The 9923-nt window shown below is 57.5% G+C and overlaps 2 non-coding genes across 2 annotated transcripts; both read left to right on the top strand.

Annotated features, from left to right (window-relative positions):
- Window positions 1-783: 783 nt before the first annotated feature.
- trnaa-ugc (transfer RNA alanine (anticodon UGC)) lies at window positions 784-855 on the top strand. Its single transcript has one exon. It is a non-coding gene; the product is annotated as a tRNA-Ala (tRNA).
- An 89-nt stretch (window positions 856-944) lies between these two features.
- On the top strand, window positions 945-1017 carry trnar-ccu (transfer RNA arginine (anticodon CCU)). The gene has a single exon. It is a non-coding gene; the product is annotated as a tRNA-Arg (tRNA).
- The last annotated feature ends 8906 nt before the right edge of the window (window positions 1018-9923 follow it).

Raw genomic sequence — 9923 nt, 5'->3', positions numbered from 1 at the left:
TGCCATATGAACCATCTCGGACTCTGAGGACCTCAGGGACCGGCCTCTTGCTGGTGCCCAGAGTCAGGACAAAACATGGGGAATCTGCGTTTCAGTTTTATGCAGCTAAAATCTGGAACAGTCTTCCTGAAGATGTGAGACAGGCTTCTACTCTGACAATGTTCAAATCTAAGCTAAAAACAGTTTTGTTTAGCTGCGCATATGACTGAAAGGATTTTTTCTTTGCACTCTTCTCTTTTGTTTGTGATTTTATTAGTTTAGAAAATCAGTTGGATTGATAATTTTTAATTTAGTTAATTTTATTGTATTTCTGTTTCTGTAATTTCTTTGTGATTTGAATGCATTCTTCCTGCTGTGAAGCACTTTGAATTGCCTTGTGTATGAAATGTGCTCTAAAAATAAACTTGCCTTGCCTTGCCTTGCCTTGATGCCACAGTGCTAAATAATTACCGGCCCATCTCAAACCTACTACTACTACTCAGTTGTCCAATTTTTTTTATTTTTATCTTTCGAGTCCCATCATTGTAAGCATTCAGCTGAGTGCCGCAGCGGAAGCATGCTGGGCCCATAACCCAGAGGTCAATGGACTGAAGCCATGCTCTGCTAGGACATTTTTACTTGCATTGAAGGGGATTTTAACCAGAATGTATCAAGCTAGTCAGTAATGTGTTGGATGACTGAAGCCGATCTTCAGTGCAAGCTCCCCTTTCCACATTACCTTTCAATCTAGTAGCACATTGCTTTTGACCATCCTATACAGACTACTATGGCATTTTTAATCAAGGGGATGTAGCTCAGTGGTAGAGGGCATGCTTTGCATGTATGAGGTCCTGGGTTCAATCCCCAGCATCTCTAGGCAATCCTGTTTTCTTTGCAATTGCCAGATTGCAGTGCGATAATTTTTAGAGAACTTTGCTTAAATATGTTACATCTTCAAAAGTGGAGCCCCAGTGGCCTAATGGATAAAGCACTGGCCTCCTAAGCCAGGGATTGTGGGTTCAAGTCCCATCTGGGGTGTATGAAAAGCATTGTCAGCTACAGTGACATTCATAAGTTGTTTTTGGGCTTTGAGCAGTATAAATGATATCTCCTACTCTTTGGCTAATGGATAATCAAAATTGCATCCACAAGCTTAAAAAACTCAATAAATCCATTGCGAACTGTCACCTTGTCATATTATAATGCAGTGATAGTATGGTATTGAGTAGGTTTATTCTCATCTGATGGCGAGATAGATGCTCAAACGCAAGCTTCAGAGTAAACTCCCAGTCCTACATTACCTTTGAACCTCGCAGCACTTATAAAATTCAAACAATATTATTTCATCCATCCATCCACACTACTTGCAGGAAGGTGAGACAAAGTGGCCCACCCAGTTGGCCTGGGTTCAACTCCAGGTATGGGAACATAGTGGTCAGCCTTTTGGAAGACTTGAATCCACAGGATGAATAAGACACGCTGTGGATACAAGTGAAATGAAACTGGATGGGTGTCAAGAGAGGCATAGAAAAATCTCATCCATTTAGGATGCAGCATGCAATATGTAGTAATCAACCTTTAGCTGTTCCATGCAATGTAGCAGCGGTTGTACTTGAAAGCATCCCTTCACAGGGACTGGAACTTAAATCTAACTCCTTAGAACACTCGGCCAGAATATGTGGAGGGGCACAACACAAACTCAGAGCTGCTTGATAGTGCTTCTTACCCCATTTAAAAAAAAAAAAAAAACTGTTTTAAAAATCACAAAGTGGCTCTATTTGGCTGAACCAAAAGCAAAATACAAATCCCGACATATGTGCTTCTTTCCATTACATGCAGAACCAAGCACATTTAGATATTAAAAATGCTTGTTTAAAAGCTGGTGACCCAACTATGTACTGTTCCTTAACCTCTCAAACATCAATGAGGCTTATGTTACAATTCAATCTGTTACACTTGATCTTTAAATTTCTCATATGGTCTAGGGGTTAGAATTTGTAGTTCTCGCCGAGGCAGCCTGGTCGACATTCCCAACTTCCAGTATGGGTATGTCTTGCCAAACCTGAGCTTACAATGCTTAATAAAACATGCTTTCTGCAGATATCATTGAAGCAATCCTGCAAGAATTCATGGAGGGTTAAATATGGTAATGTATTTGCGTTGGTTTCTGTATTTCTCCAGGTGCAAAGAGTTTGCAGTCTTCTTTGCAAGACTCAGTTCAGAACATTAAAAATACCATTATTTGCAGATTACAAGCACGCAGCCAGCTAGACAACTGGAGTTAACCCATTTTGCATTTGTGGCTGACAAAACTGTCCAAGAGATCACCACAAGTCTGAGTTCCACTACATGCTGCCTTTATGCATTGCATACTAGATATTTAAAGTCGATGGTGAGCAGTGTGTTGGCTCCAATCACTCAAAAAGTCAACATGTTGCTTGGATCTGGAATATTCCCAAGAGCCTTAAAACTGCGGTCATTAAGCCTCTCTTAAAGAAGAGCAGTCTTGATGCCACAGTGCTAAATAATTACCGGCCCATCTCAAACCTACTACTACTACTCAGTTGTCCAATTTTTTTTATTTTTATCTTTCGAGTCCCATCATTGTTAGCATTCAGCTGAGTGGCGCAGCGGAAGCGTGCTGGGCCCATGACCCAGAGGTCAATGGACTGAAGCCATGCTCTGCTAGGACATTTTTACTTGCATTGAAGGGGATTTTAATCAGAATGTATCAAGCCAGTCAGTAATGTGTTGGATGACTGAAGCCGATCTTCAGTGCAAGCTCCCCTTTCCACATTACCTTTGAATCTAGTAGCACATTGCTTTTGACCATCCTATACAGACTACTATGGCATCTTTAATCAAGGGGATGTAGCCCAGTGGTAGAGCGCTGTGGATACAAGTGAAATGAAACTGGATGGGTGTCAAGAGAGGCATAGAAAAATCTCATCCATTTAGGATGCAGCATGCAATATGTAGTAATCAACCTTTAGCTGTTCCATGCAATGTAGCAGCGGTTGTACTTGAAAGCATCCCTTCACAGGGACTGGAACTTAAATCTAACTCCTTAGAACACTCGGCCAGAATATGTGGAGGGGCACAACACAAACTCAGAGCTGCTTGATAGTGCTTCTTACCCCATTTAAAAAAAAAAAAAACTGTTTTAAAAATCACAAAGTGGCTCTATTTGGCTGAACCAAAAGCAAAATACAAATCCTGACATATGTGCTTCTTTCCATTACATGCAGAACCAAGCACATTTAGATATTAACCCTTTAGGCGCCAGAGATTATGGATGAAATAAATGTATAAATAAAAAACTTCCTGAGATACAGAGAACTGAAGCCGGGGCACAGCTCTGGGTCGGCAGTGCCCCTGGAGGCCCGTAGAAGCTCCACACTCCAGTTGATTCTTGGATAAAAGGGCACCCAGCCGGTCTCGAACTCGCGTGAGGCGGAGCAGGGATCATCCACCCCGCACACGGCCAGACTTTGCCCGGCCAGGGAGCACCTTCTGCGGGTCGGAGGCTCCGGGTCGGAGCCCCTGGAGCCTGGAGCCCTCACCGGGCCCCGAACTCGGCTGCCGGAGGCAGTGCAGTGCCTCATGGATAAAAGGGCACCCAGCCGGTCTCGAACTCGCGTGAGGCGGAGCAGGGATCATCCACCCCGCACACGGCCAGACTTTGCCCGGCCAGGGAGCACCTTCTGCGGGTCTGAGGCTCCGGGTCGGAGCCCCTGGAGCCTGGAGCCCTCACCGGGCCCCGAACTCGGCTGCCGGAGGCAGTGCAGTGCCTCATGGATAAAAGGGCACCCAGCCGGTCTCGAACTCGCGTGAGGCGTAGCAGGGATCATCCACCCCGCACACGGCCAGACTTTGCCCGGCCAGGGAGCACCTTCTGCGGGTCGGAGGCTCCGGGTCGGAGCCCCTGGAGCCTGGAGCCCTCACCGGGCCCCGAACTCGGCTGCCGGAGGCAGTGCAGTGCCTCATGGATAAAAGGGCACCCAGCCGGTCTCGAACTCGCGTGAGGCGTAGCAGGGATCATCCACCCCGCACACGGCCAGACTTTGCCCGGCCAGGGAGCACCTTCTGCGGGTCGGAGCCCCTGGAGCCTGGAGCCCTCACCGGGCCCCGAACTCGGCTGCCGGAGGCAGTGCAGTGCCTCATGGATAAAAGGGCACCCAGCCGGTCTCGAACTCGCGTGAGGCGGAGCAGGGATCATCCACCCCGCACACGGCCAGACTTTGCCCGGCCAGGGAGCACCTTCTGCGGGTCGGAGGCTCCGGGTCGGAGCCCCTGGAGCCTGGAGCCCTCACCGGGCCCCGAATTCGGCTGCCGGAGGCAGTGCAGTGCCTCATGGATAAAAGGGCACCCAGCCGGTCTCGAACTCACGTGAGGCGGAGCAGGGATCATCCACCCCGCACACGCCCAGACTTTGCCCGGCCAGGGAGCACCTTCTGCGGGTCGGAGGCTCCGGGTCGGAGCCCCTGGAGCCTGGAGCCCTCACCGGGCCCCGAACTCGGCTGCCGGAGGCAGTGCAGTGCCTCATGGATAAAAGGGCACCCAGCCGGTCTCGAACTCGCGTGAGGCGGAGCAGGGATCATCCACCCCGCACACGGCCAGACTTTGCCCGGCCAGGGAGCACCTTCTGCGGGTCGGAGGCTCCGGGTCGGAGCCCCTGGAGCCTGGAGCCCTCACCGGGCCCCGAACTCGGCTGCCGGAGGCAGTGCAGTGCCTCATGGATAAAAGGGCACCCAGCCGGTCTCGAACTCGCGTGAGGCGGAGCAGGGATCATCCACCCCGCACACGACCAGACTTTGCCCGGGGAAGGGCCACTCTGGCTGGGCATGGCCCCCACTGAGCACCCCCTGGAACCCCTGGAGCCCCCGGAGCACCTCCAGAGCCACCCCCCACTCCTCCAGACTCTGCCCGGGGAAGGGCCACTCTGGCTGGGCATGGCCTCCACTGAGCACCCCCTGGAGCCCCCGGAGCACCTAGAGAGCCACCCCCCACTCTCCCCAGACTATGCCCGGGGAAGGGCCACTCTGGCTGGGCATGGCCTCCGCCGAGCACCCCCTGGAACCCCTGGAGCTCCTCCAGAGCCACCCCCCACTCCTCCAGACTCACCCCGGGGAAGGGCCACTCTGGCTGGGCATGGCCTCCACTGAGCACCCCCTGGAGCCCCCGGAGCACCTCCAGAGCCACCCCCCACTCTCCCCAGACTATGCCCGGGGAAGGGCCACTCTGGCTGGGCATGGCCTCCGCCGAGCACCCCCTGGAACCCCTCCAGAACCACCCCCCACTCCTCCAGACTTTGCCCGGGGAAGGGCCACTCTGGCTGGGCATGGCCCCCACTGAGCACCCCCTGGAACCCCTGGAGCCCCCGGAGCACCTCCAGAGCCACCCCCCACTCCTCCAGACTCTGCCCGGGGAAGGGCCACTCTGGCTGGGCATGGCCTCCACTGAGCACCCCCTGGAGCCCCCGGAGCACCTCCAGAGCCACCCCCCACTCCTCCAGACTCACCCCGGGGAAGGGCCACTCTGGCTGGGCATGGCCCCCACTGAGCACCCCCTGGAACCCCTGGAGCCCCCGGAGCACCTCCAGAGCCACCCCCCACTCTCCCCAGATTCTGCCCGGGGAAGGGCCACTCTGGCTGGGCATGGCCTCCACTGAGCACCCCCTGGAGCCCCCGGAGCACCTCCAGAGCCACCCCCCACTCTCCCCAGACTCACCCCGGGGAAGGGCCACTCTGGCTGGGCATGGCCTCCGCTGAGCACCCCCTGGAACCCCTGGAGCCCCCGGAGCACCTCCAGAGCCACCCCCCACTCCTCCAGACTCTGCCCGGGGAAGGGACACTCTGGCTGGGCATGACCTCCACTGAGCACCCCCTGGAGCCCCCGGAGCACCTCCAGAGCCACCCCCCACTCTCCCCAGACTATGCCCGGGGAAGGGCCACTCTGGCTGGGCATGGCCTCCGCCGAGCACCCCCTGGAACCCCTGGAGCCCCTCCAGAGCCACCCCCCACTCCTCCAGACTCACCCCGGGGAAGGGCCACTCTGGCTGGGCATGGCCCCCACTGAGCACCCCCTGGAGCCCCCGGAGCACCTAGAGAGCCACCCCCCACTCTCCCCAGACTATGCCCGGGGAAGGGCCACTCTGGCTGGGCATGGCCTCCGCCGAGCACCCCCCTGGAACTCCTGGAGCCCCTCCAGAGCCACCCCCCACTCCTCCAGACTCACCCCGGGGAAGGGCAACTCTGGCTGGGCATGGCCCCCACTGAGCACCCCCTGGAACCCCTGGAGCACCTCCAGAGCCACCCCCCACTCTCCCCAGACTATGCTCGGGGAAGGGCCACTCTGGCTGGGCATGGCCTCCGCCGAGCACCCCCCTGGAACCCCTGGAGCCCCTCCAGAGCCACCCCCCACTCCTCCAGACTCACCCCGGGGAAGGGCAACTCTGGCTGGGCATGGCCCCCACTGAGCACCCCCTGGAACCCCTGGAGCCCCCGGAGCACCTCCAGAGCCACCCCCCACTCTCCCCAGATTCTGCCCGAGGAAGGGCCACTCTGGCTGGGCATGGCCTCCACTGAGCACCCCCTGGAGCCCCCAGAGCACCTCCAGAGCCACCCCCCACTCCTCCAGACTCACCCCGGGGAAGGGCCACTCTGGCTGGGCATGGCCCCCACTGAGCACCCCCTGGAACCCCTGGAGCCCCCGGAGCACCTCCAGAGCCACCCCCCACTCTCCCCAGATTCTGCCCGGGAAAGGGCCACTCTGGCTGGGCATGGCCTCCGCCGAGCACCCCCTGGAACCCCTGGAGCCCCTCCAGAGCCACCCCGCATTCCCCCAAACTCAGTCTGGGGACGGGCCACTCTTCCCCGGGTTGCAGGCTCTGGGACTCCGGGGATGACCACCGGGGACCAGGCCCTCCCTTCGAACCCGGGGACCCACACTTAAGCACCCCCACACAGGCTACACACCCTTGTTTCAGCCCCCTGGAGGTCCGTGCCCTTGGTACTATACCATGGAAGTCCGTGCCCTTGGTACTCCGACTGGAGTACCAAGGGAACGGCCCAGCACTCACCACAGAGGCTCGCGCCGGCCCCGGCCCACCTTTCGTCCCCGGGTACCCACACTTAAGCACCCCAACACGAGCTACACACCCTTGGTGCAGCCCCCTGGAAGTCCGTGCCCTTGGTACTCTGAGCCACTTTAAAAGATAAAAAGCACCAGGACCCCAAGGCCCTGGCTCCCCTGTCCCCTACACCACACTTGGAGGCAGGGCCCTTGCCCTCCACTGGCTGCCCCCGCGCCCAATGTACTCCATAACCGAAGAAGAGAGGGGGACCCGGAGGCCGGCCTACTAGGGTAAAAGGTTTAATTTAGAGCCGGGGCTCTGGACCACAAATGCCAACAACCCCGCAGTGCGCAGGAGCCTTCGAAGCTGGATGAAACCAGAACGGGGCCCTACGATGGCGGTGACCAGCCAGTTGATAGCAAAGTGAGCCCTGGACAGGAGCTGCATTTGACAAACTCAGAGACGAGGAAGGGACCGGAGTCGGACCAAATATATCATCTGGCGCTGTGTCCAGCGTGAGGGTGAGCCAGCGCAAATCAGGACCACAAATGCCAACAACCCCGCAGTGCGCAGGAGCCTTCGAAGCTGGATGAAACCAGAACGGGGCCCTACGATGGCGGTGACCAGCCAGTTGATAGCAAAGTGAGCCCTGGACAGGCGCTGCATTTGACAAACTCAGAGACGAGGAAGGGACCGGAGTCGGACCAAATATATCATCTGGCGCTGTGTCCAGCGTAAGGGTGAGCCAGCGCAAATCAGGACCACAAATGCCAACAACCCCGCAGTGCGCAGGAGCCTTCGAAGCTGGATGAAACCAGAACGGGGCCCTACGATGGCGGTGACCAGCCAGTTGATAGCAAAGTGAGCCCTGGACAGGCGCTGCATTTGACAAACTCAGAGACGAGGAAGGGACCGGAGTCGGACCAAATATATCTTCTGGCGCTGTGTCCAGCGTAAGGGTGAGCCAGCGCAAATCAGGACCACAAATGCCAACAACCCCGCAGTGCGCAGGAGCCTTCGAAGCTGGATGAAACCAGAACGGGGCCCTACGATGGCGGTGACCAGCCAGTTGATAGCAAAGTGAGCCCTGGACAGGCGCTGCATTTGACAAACTCAGAGACGAGGAAGGGACCGGAGTCGGACCAAATATATCATCTGGCGCTGTGTCCAGCGTAAGGGTGAGCCAGCGCAAATCAGGACCACAAATGCCAACAACCCCGCAGTGCGCAGGAGCCTTCGAAGCTGGAGGAAACCAGAACGGGGCCCTACGATGGCGGTGACCAGCCAGTTGATAGCAAAGTGAGCCCTGGACAGGCGCTGCATTTGACAAACTTAGAGACGAGGAAGGGACCGGAGTCGGACCAAAAATATGCGCCGGCCCTGCCCCCCGCCCCGCGCAGAGCCATCGGACACGTTGAGGCTGAAGGGGACTGGCGCAGAGCCCTTGGGCCCAGGGGCTAAGCGCAGCCATCATCCTTCAAGCCGCGCCTCCTGCTGCGCGGGGGTGAGTGACAATGGGCTCGGACTGTGGTTCCGTCGGACGCGTTGAGGCTGAAGGAGACTGGCGCAGAGCCCCTGTAACAGGGGCTAAGCGCAGCCATCATCCTCCAAGACGCGCGTCCTTCAGTGCGGGGGTGAGTGACAGTGGGCCTGGACTGTTGTTCCACCGGACGCGTTGAGGCTGAAGGGGACTGGTGCAGAGCCGCTGTGCCAGGGGCTAAGCGCAGCCATCATCCTCCAAGCCGCGCGTCCTTCTGCGCAGGGGTGAGTGACAGTGGACCCGGACTGTGTTCCCACCGGACGCGTTGAGGCTGAAGGGGACTGGCTCAGAGCCCCTGGCACAGGGGCTAAGCACAGCCATCATCCTTCAAGCCACGCGTCCTTCAGTGCGGGGGTGAGTGACAGAGGGCCTGGACTGTTGTTCCACCGGACGCGTTGAGGCTGAAGGGGACTGGTGCAGAGCCCCTGTGCCAGGGGCTAAGCGCAGCCATCATCCTCCAAGCCGCGCGTCCTTCTGCGCAGGGGTGAGTGACAATGGACCCGGACTGTGTTCCCACCGGACGCGTTGAGGCTGAAGGGGACTGGCTCAGAGCCCCTGGCACAGGGGCTAAGCGCAGCCATCATCCTTCAAGCCGCGCGTCCTTCAGTGCGGGGGTGAGTGACGGTCCCATCTCCGGAGACAAGGGGCCAGGCGCGGGGGAAGCCAGTCAGACTGAAGCCCCGCGCCTGGTGGGACCTCTGTCTCGGCCTCGCTTCCAACGTGTCCGGCGTGAGGTTAGCCGGAGCAAACCACAGCCGCAAAATGTAAACAAACCCGCAGTGCGCAGGAGCCTTCGAAGCTGGATAAAACCAGAACGGGGCCCTACGATGGCGGGTCTTGAGTGCCAATAGACCAAGCTCCTTGTCTGGTATACATAGAACCATGATTTGTACCATTTTCATGGTTGATTCATGGATGATCCCTGCTCCGCCTCACGCGAGTTGGACGGCTGGGTGCCTTTTATCCATGAGGCACTGCACTGCCTCCGGCAGCCGAGTTCGGGGCCCGGTGAGGGCTCCAGGCTCCAGGGGCTCCGACCCGGAGCCTCCGACCCGCAGAAGGTGCTCCCTGGCCGGGCAAAGTCTGGCCGTGTGCGGGGTGGATGGCCCTGGGTCTGGGCGGCGCTAAGATCACGGAGCGGGTCACCTCCGCGTACAGCCCGTGGTCAGCGTGACACCGTGCTCTGCCCCGAGCAATCAGAGCAAACAGGAAGCTTCTGGAAGTGCCCGGGAGTCTGGTAAAATCAAGCCGAAAATAGACCCTCTCATGCCGGGTCTGAGCGGCGCTTAGAGCCCGGAGGAGCGCGGAGCGCGGGGCTACATTCAGAGG

This window comes from Eucyclogobius newberryi, unplaced genomic scaffold, assembly GCF_026437365.1.
Source record: "Eucyclogobius newberryi isolate DKJ021-1_F unplaced genomic scaffold, fEucNew1.0.hap1 SCAF_14, whole genome shotgun sequence".
Classification (NCBI taxonomy): domain Eukaryota; kingdom Metazoa; phylum Chordata; class Actinopteri; order Gobiiformes; family Gobiidae; genus Eucyclogobius; species Eucyclogobius newberryi.
This window is presented reverse-complemented; position numbering and strand designations above follow the sequence as displayed.